Consider the following 9,763-nt stretch of genomic DNA (forward strand, 5'->3'; position numbering starts at 1 on the left):
CACATCAAGCGTCGCTTCAACTCCATTCGTGAAAATGTTCAAGATGGATACATAGATATTTGCAAAGTGCATACGGATCTGAATGTTGCAGATCCGTTAACTAAACCTCTTCCGCGAGCAAAACATGATCAACACCAGAACTCGATGGGTGTTCAATTCATCACAATGTAACTAGATTATTGACTCTAGTGCAAGTGGGAGACTGTTGGAAATATGCCCTATAGGCAATAATAAAATGATTATTATATTTCCTTGTTCATGGTAATTGTCTATTATTCCTGCTATAATTGTGTTATCAGGAAATCGTAATATATGTGTGAATACATAGACCACAACATGTCCCTAGTGAGCCTCTAGTTGACTAGCTCATTGATCAACCGATAGTCATGGTTTCCTGACTATGCACATTGGATGTCATTGATAACGGGATCACATCATTAGGAGAATGATGTGATGGACAAGACCCAATCCTAAGCATAGCACAAGATCGTGTAGTTCGTTTGCTAGAGCTTTTCTAATGTCAAGTATCATTTCCTTAGACCATGAGATCGTGTAACTCCCGGATACCATAGGAGTGCTTTGGGTGTACCAAACATCACAATGTAACTGGGTGGCTATAAAGGTATACCACAGGTATCTCCGAAAGTGTCTATTGGGTTGACACGGATCGAGACTGGGATTTGTCACTTCGTATGACGGAGAGGTATCTCTGGGCCCACTCGGTAACGCATCATCATAATGAGCTCAATGTGACCAAGTGGTTGGTCACGTGATCATGCATTAAAGTGACTTGCCGGTAATGAGATTGAACGAGGTATTGGGATACCGACGATCGAATCTCGGGCAAGTAACGTACCGATTGACAAAGGGAATTGTATACGGGATTACTTGAATTCTCGACATCGTGGTTCATTCAATGTGATCATTGTGGAACATGTGGGAGCCAACATGAGTATCCAGATCCCGCTATTGGTTATTGGCCGGAGAGCTATCTCGGTCATGTCTGCGTGATTCCCGAACCCGTAGGGTCTACACACTTAAGGTTCGGTGACGCTGGGGTTGTAGAGATATTAGTATGCGGTAACCCGAAAGTTGTTCGGAGTCCCGGATGAGATCCCGGACGTCACGAGGAGTTCCGGGAATGGTCCGGAGGTGAAGATTTGTATATAGGAAGTCCAGATTCGGCCACCGGGAAAGTTTAGGGGGTCACCGGTATTGTACTGGGACCACCGGAAGGGTCTTGGGGGGTCCACCGGGTGGGGCCACCTATTTCGAAGGGCCCCATGGGCTGAAGTGGGAAGGGAACTAGCCCCTGGTGGGCTGGTGCGCCCCCCTTGGGCCTCTCCTTGCGCCTAGGGTTGGAAACCCTGGGGGTGGGGGGGGCCCCACCTGACTTGGGGGGCAAGTTTCCCCCTTTGGCCACCGCCCCCCTTGAGATTGGATCTCTAGGGGGCCGGTGCCCCCCCAGGGCCCCTATATAAAGAGGGGGGAGGGAGGGCTGCGCACCCAAGCCCCTGGCGCCTCCCTCTCCCCCCGTAACACCTCTCCCTCTCGCTGAGCTTGGCGAAGCCCTGCCGAGATTCCCCGCTACTTCCACCACCACGCTGTCGTGCTGCTGGATCTCCATCAACCTCTCCTTCCCCCTTGCTGGATCAAGAAGGAGGAGACGTCTCTCCCAACCATACGTGTGTTGAACGCGGAGGTGCCGTCCGTTCAGCGCTAGGATCATCGGTGATTTGGATCACGACGAGTACGACTCCATCAACCCCGTTCTCTTGAACGCTTCCGCTCGCGATCTACAAGGGTATGTAGATGCACTCCTCTCTCTCGTTGCTAGATGACTCCATAGATTGATCTTGGTGAAGCGTAGGAAAAATTTATTTTCTGCAACGTTCCCAACACAATATTATTCAACTTTCATATACTTTTGGCAACTTTTTATATTATTTTTGGGACTAACATATTGATCCAGTGCCCAGTGCCAGTTCTTGTCTGTTGCATGTTTTATGTTTCGCAGAAACCCCATATCAAACAGAGTCCAAACGGGATAAAACGAATGGAGAATTATTTTGGAATATTTATGATTTTTGGGAAGTAAAAACAACGCGAGACGGTGCCCGAGGTGGCCATGAGACAAGGGCCCACACCCACTCCAGGTGGGCGCACCCCGACCCTCCTGGGCCCCTCGTAAGGCGGTTGATGCCCTTCTTCGGCCGCAACAAAGCTAATTTTTGGAAAAAGATCTGGGCAAAGGTTTCAATCCAATCGGAGTTACAGATCTCCGGATATAAAAGAAACGGTGCCAGGGCAGAATCCGAGAACGCAGAAACAGAGAGAGACAGAGAGTTCGATCCAACCTCGGAGGGGCTCTTGCCCCTCCCATGCCATGGGAGCCAAGGACCAGAGGGGAAACTCTTATCCCATCTAGGGAGGAGGTCAAGGAAGAAGAAGAGAAGGGGGGCTCTCTCCTCCTTGCTTCCGGTGGCACCGGAGCGCTGCCGGGGGCCATCATCATCACCGCGATCTTCACAAACACCTCCGCCATCTTAACCAACATCCCCATCACCTTCCCCCATCTATATTGAGCGGTCCACTCTCCCGCAACCCGTTGTACCCTCTACTTGAACATGGTGCTTTATGCTTCATATTATTATCCAATGATGTGTTGCCATCCTATGATGTCTGAGTAGATTTTCGTTGTCCTATCGGTGATTGATGAATTCCTATGATTGGTTTGAGTTGCATGTATTATTATTAGTGATGTCCTATGGTGCTCTCCATGTCGCGCAAGCGTGAGGGATTCCCGCTGAAGGGTTTGCAATATGTTCATGGTGGGTGGCGTGAGTGACAGAAGCACATACCCGAGTAAGTAGGTTGTTTGCGTACAGGATAAAGGGGACTCGATACTTTAATGCTATGGTTGGGTTTTACCTTAATGATCTTTAGTAGTTGCGGATGCTTGCTAGAGTTCCAATCATAAGTGCATATGATCCAAGAAGAGAAAGTATGTTAGCTTATGCCTCTCCATCAAATAGAATTGCAATAGTGATTACGGTCTAGTAAAGTAGTCAATTTCTTAGGGACAATTTCACAACTTCTACCACCACTTTTCCACACTCGCTATATTTACTGTATTGCATCTTTATCTAAACAGCCCCTAGTTTATATTTACGTGTTCTTTATATTCTTGCAAACCTATCCAACAACATCTACAAAGTACTTCTAGTTTCATAATTGTTCTAGGTAAAGCAAACGTCAAGCATGCGTAGAGTTGTATCGGTGGTCGATAGAACTTGAGGGAATATTTGTTCTACCTTTAGCTCCTCGTTGGGTTCGACACTCTTACTTATCGAAAGAGGGTACAATTGATCCTGTATACTTGCGGGTTATCAAGACCTTTTTCTGGCGCCGTTGGCGGGGAGTCATAACGTGGGGTGAATATTCTCGTGTGTGCTTGTTTGCTTTATCACTAAGTAATTTTTATTTGTTGTTCTTAGTTGTTTTCTATCTTTAGTTATGGGTAGGAAACGCAAAATACCAAAAAAATTAGTTGTACCTACTACACCAATGGTTGAAGAACCACTCAAAATCTATCACACTCCTGAAGCTTTTTACTTGGATCATCTTTGATCCGTATGTGCTCGTGCTGAAACCCCAACTAGCATAGTTGAGGGAAAAACTTTAGATGAGCATGTTTGTTATGTGCGACACCGTATATCTAAAAAAGGGAAACTTTTACTGGATCAAATTCATCGTTTGCAATGCTATGCTTGGACTTTATGTGAAATATATGATGTTACTTATTGTTCTAAAAACCCTAAGAAACACCTTCCCTACCAATGTGAGTTTCTTGATAATGGAATCGTATCTTCGTATGCTAAGGGTGTTTATAATTACTATGATGTTCAACAAATTGAAGAATTTGTTGCTTTTAAGGGTGCTTATGAAATTGCTTCTTTGATTGAAAAGTATGATGCTACTCTCTACAAATCTGAAAATTTTGCCATACTTAAATATTGTTATGATAATTATGCTTCTAATGCCTATGTTAAACTATATATTGAGAAATTCTCCGCTATTCAAGAAGAGACTAATATTTTGCAGGAAGCTATGGAAGAAAAAATTAATGAAACTGTGAGCTCATTGGATGAAAAAGATGATGAGGAGAGCGAAGAACAAAAGGAGGAAGAGTGGAGGCCAGATTTCCATTTTCCTTAAAACTTCCATTTTCGATTGTTTTTACGGGACACGCCTCGGTCCAGGCCAGACTTTGGTCGAGTTTTCGCCTATCTTCTGGGCGCATTTTCTAGTTTCGCCGTGGTCTACAACCAGCTTTTAGTTGGACTTCGTTTTCCTTTGCCAACTCAGCCCACCTAGTTTTATATGTCGTCCACTGGAGGCATGCACCACCAATCATATTCAGTGTTTCAAGAACATTTAACCCCACACCCACAGCATGCATGCACCCATCCTAGGTATCATGTATCATATTCAGTGTTCCAAGAACATTTAACACACACACCCACAACATGCATGCACCCATCCTAGGTATCGTCATGGTCGACCCATTTATTCGTTGGCTAACTCCTATTGGCTATCTAGCTATAATCGATCCCCTGGAATTTATTTTTTGCAGAACCCCTAAGAATATAACATATTGATGAAAAGGGACCTAATCTTTACAAGTACTGTGAACTTTGGCCGGTTCACAAGATGGTCTCGGTGTACCTAGCTTGCGATGCGTGCTTCTCTGCGGCATGCGGTCACTTGGCCCGTAGCATCGAGGCTCATCGACATGCCGTTGAAACCAGCTAGGGTTCTTCCTCAACTAGCCTATCTCGGATGCGCCCGTGCTAACAAAATCATGCAGATGCACGATTGCGAATTTGGTAATTAAGGTTACATACACAAACAATGTCCTTCTAATCTTAATTCTTACACTAGCTAACATGGGTGACCTGATTTACTGGACCCTAATTTTTGCTCTCCTTCTAACCACGCCTCAACTTTATCATCGCCCTTTTTTTCTTGCCGACATGCAGACTTGACTCAGTGCACCACTCTGAACTACCAGCCACATTGCCACAACTCATCACCCACCACAAATTCCAGACTTTATCATCGTCATTTTTTATCTTGCCGGGATGCAAACTTAACACATAGTGTCATACAGGAACTCAACTTAACTGGTGCGAGCTCATCTTCACGATGATCTTCGTCTTCTCATTGGTTGCGTGGACATGGGGAGACATAGCTCATCATATACGTGCAACTTACCTTCACAGTATATGGACTTGCCGGAACTCCTTGATCAAAACACCACGCACAAATACATTTTTTCACCTGCTCTCGCTCACAGTTCCCCTCTGATAATGACGCATCTCAACTTACATAAAAGGCTCTCACACTCAGGATCTAATAGCTCATGAATCTATTATAACGAATAACGGATCAAGGATCTCCTACCTCACACGCGATTCGTTCCACCGAGGCAGGGCAGCTAGTTGTGTTAACATCATTCACGGAAAGAGAACCGAACGAGGAATTCATCTTTAGTCTACCATGCTTTCTATGGTATGGCGGCACATCTGCGGCATGGTGCCCTCCTTCCGTCCTCTTGCATGTGCATCGGCCCAAGATAGGTGTCATATCATTCCCTTGTCGTGCTTGCGCGGGCTGTTTGCGGTGGGCTGGGTCTTCGTCCCGTATCTGGCCGTGGATCTGTCGCCTGCGGACCGCTCCCATGCCCTTCCTCCAGTCGATGGTTGCAGGCTGCCGGAGGCTACCCTTTGCCCACTCTGTGCAGGGTGGGAACGGTGGTGCGAGCATGTGACATCGATATCTGGCTTCTGCAGTGGGAAGGGATGGATCTGATGACTCAAGAGCCTCCGCTGGCACTAACCGCTGGCCAGATTTGCTCGTGCTCGCGTGTGGTCATGGGGATGGGTGTAGTCTAGGGACGGGAAAGAGTGGACCTTTCACCCTACCCTGTGGTGCTCAGTGGCGCTAAGTTCAGCATGGGGTGGGCTCCGAGCCTCATTAACCTTAGGTCAATATTGTTGTATCCTTTCAGCCTCATTAACCTTAGGTAATAAAATAATCTCACCAAAGTATAAGCGGAACAATTCTAGTTGGCCAACATGAAGGTCGCTAAACAAAAGTAGGAGATCCAGTTTGATGACTTCCCAGAAGTTCTGATAGAACTCTGCGGGAAATCCATTCGGACCTGGAGCTTTGTTATGCTCCATTAGGAAAACCACCTTTCTAACTTCCTCCTCGGAGTACGGGGCTGTTAGAAGGTTATTTTCCTCATGAGGGACCTAGGGGATGTCATCTGTTCGGGATTCATCCATCAAGAAGTTTCCTTCCTCTGGTGCTCCGAACAGATTTTTGCAATAATTAGTGATATAAGATTTAAGTTGCTCATGTCCCTCAATCGTGCCCTCATCCTGTTGTAGTGAATGAATAATTTTCTTCCGGTGGCTGCCATTGGCGACTCCATGAAAATATCTAGTATTTGAATCACCTTTCACGATAAAATGAGAGTTGGAATGTTGGTACTATTTGAGCTCCTCCTCACGCAGCATGTTAGCTATTGATACTTCTCTGTCGTATCTATAATTTTTGATTGTTCCATGCCAATATTCTTCAACTTTCATATACTTTTGGCAGTTTTTTATACTATTTTTGGGACTAACATATTGATCCAGTGCCCAGTGCCAGTTCCTGTTTGTTGCATGTTTTTTGTTTCGCAGAAACCCAATATCAAACAGAGTCCAAACGGGATAAAAACGGACGGAGAATTATTTTGGAATATTTGTGATTTTTGGGAGGAAGAATCAATGCGAGACGGTGCACGAGGGGGCCACGAGACAGGGGGGCACACCCCAGGGAGGCAGGCGCACCCTGGACTCTCCTGGGCCCCCCATAAGGCGGTTGATGCTCTTCTTTTGCCGCAAGAAAGCTAATTTTATGAGAAAAATCTGGGCGAAAGATTCACCCCAATCGGAGTTACGGATCTCCAGATATAAAGGGATCTGAGAACGCAGAAACAGAGAGATAGATCCAATCTCGGAGGGGCTCTCGCCCCTCCCAAGCCATGGGAGCCAAGGACCAGAGGGGAAACCCTTCTCCCATCTAGGGAGGAGGGCAAGGAAGAAGAAGAAGAAGGGGGGCTCTCTCCCCCTTGCTTCCGGAGGCGCCGGAGTGCTACCGGGGGCCATCATCATCACCGCGATCTTCACCAACACCTCCGCCATCTTCACCAACATCTCCATCACCTTCCCCCATCTATATCCAGCGGTCCACTCTCTCGCAACCCGCTGTACCCTCTACTTGAACATGGTGCTTTATGCTTCATATTATTTTCCAATGATGTGTTGCCATCCTATGATGTCTGAGTAGATTTTCGTTGTCCTATCGATGATTGATGAATTGCTATGATTGGTTTGAGTTGCATGTTTTATTATTGGTGTTGTCCTATTATGCCCTCCGTGTCGCGCAAGCGTGAGGGATTCTCGATGTAGGGTTTGCAATATGTTTATGATTTGCTTATGGTGGGTGGCGTGAGTGACAGAAGCACAGACCCGAGTAAGTAGGTTGTTTGCGTATGGGATAAAGGGGAATTGATGCTTTAATGCTATGGTTGGGTTTTACCTTAATGAATCTTTAGTAGTTGCGGATGCTTGCTAGAGTTCCAATCATAAGTGCATATGATCCAAGCAGATAAAGTATGTTAGCTTATGCCTCTCCCTCAAATAGAATTGCAATAGTGATTACTGGTCTAGTAACATAGTCAATTGCTTAGGGACAATTCCACAACTCCTACCACCACTTTTCCACACTCGCTATATTTACTTTATTACTTCTTTATCTAAACAGCCCCTAGTTTATATTTACGTGTTCTTTATTATCTGGCAAACCTATCCTATCACACCTACAAAGTACTTCTAATTTCATACTTGTTCTAGGTAAAGCGAACGTCAAGCGTACGTAGAGTTGTATCGATGGTCGATAGAACTTGAGGGATTATTTATTCTACCTTTAGCTCCTCGTTGGGTTTGACACTCTTATCGAAAACTGTTGCGATCCCCTATACTTGTGGGTTATCAAGACCTTTTTCTGGCGTCGTTGCCGGAGAGTCATAGCGTGGGGTGAATATTCTCGTGTGTGCTTGTTTGCTTTATCACTAAGTAATTTTTATTTGTTGTTCTTAGTTGTTTTCTATCTTTAGTTATGGTAGGAAACGTAAAATACCAAAAAAAATAGTTGTACCTACTGCACCAATGGTTGAAGAACCACTCAAAATCTATCACACTATTGAAGCCTTTTACTTGGATCGTCTTCGATCCCTTTGTGCTCATGCTGAAACCCCAACTAGCTTAGTTGAGGGAAAAACTTTAGATGAGCATGCCTGTTATGTGCGACACCGTATATCTGAAAAAGGGAAACTATTATGGGATCAAATTCAATATTTGCAATGCTATGCTCGGACTTTATGTGAATTATATGATGTTACTTGTTGTTCTGAAAACCCTAAGAAACACCTTCCCTACCAATGCTTGTTTAGCGATAATGGAATCGTATCTTCATATTCTAAGGGTGTTTATAATTACTATGATATTCAACAAATTGAAGAATTTGTTGCTTTTAAGGGTGCTTTTGAAATTGCTTCTTTGATTGAAAAGTATGATGCTACTCTCTACAAATCTGAAAATTTTGCCATACTTGAATATTGCTATGATAATTATGCTTCTAATGCCCATGTTAAACTATATATTGAGGCCTACCCCGCTGTCCAAGAAGAGATTAATATTTTGCAGGAAGCTATGGAAGAAGAAATTGATGAAACTATGAGCTCATTGGATGAAAAAGATGATGAGGAGAGCAAAGAAAAAAAGGAGGAAGAGCCGATTAGCTACCCGTGCCCACCTTCTAATGAGAGTAACACTTCAACTCATACATTGTTTAATTCCCCTTCGTGCTTACTGAAGGATGATTGCTATGATCCCGTTGATTCTCTTGAAATATCCCTTTTTGATGATGCTTGCTATGCCTGTGGCCAAGATGCCAATATGAATTATGCTTATGGAGATGAACTTGCTATAGTTCCTTATGTTAAACATGAAACTGTTGCTATTGCACCCACGCATGATAGTCCTATTATCTTTTTGAATTCTCCCTACTACACTATATCGGAGAAGTTTGTGCTTATTAAGGATTATATTGATGGGTTGCCTTTTACCATTGCACATGATGATTTTGATGAATGTAATATGCATGTGCTTGCTGCTCCTACTTGCAATTATTATGAGAGAGGAACTATATCTCCACCTCTCTATGTTTCCAATACGATAAAATTGCAAGAAGCCGTTTATACTATGCATTGGCCTGTACTTGGTGTGCATGAATTGTTCTTTTATGACATGCCGATGCATAGGAAGAGAGTTAGACTTCGTTGTTGCATGATATATGTCACTTTGTGCTCACTACTAAATTACAAATCATTGTTAATTAAAATTGGCTTTGATATACCTTGGGATCCGGGTGGATTCATTACTTGAGCACTAAATGCCTAGCTTAATGGCTTTAAATAAAGCGCTGCCAGGGAGACAACCCGGAAGTTTTAGAGAGTCATTTATTTCTGTTGAGTGCTTTCATATAGTTCAAAAACAAAAAAATAAAGAGGGGAACCTAAAAACTTTTCAAAACGGAAAGTGAAAGTGAGAAAGATAAGCATTGTTGAAGTGGGAGCTAGCCTTGT

The sequence above is a fragment of the Triticum aestivum genome, chromosome 4B (genome assembly GCF_018294505.1).
Source record: "Triticum aestivum cultivar Chinese Spring chromosome 4B, IWGSC CS RefSeq v2.1, whole genome shotgun sequence".
Classification (NCBI taxonomy): domain Eukaryota; kingdom Viridiplantae; phylum Streptophyta; class Magnoliopsida; order Poales; family Poaceae; genus Triticum; species Triticum aestivum.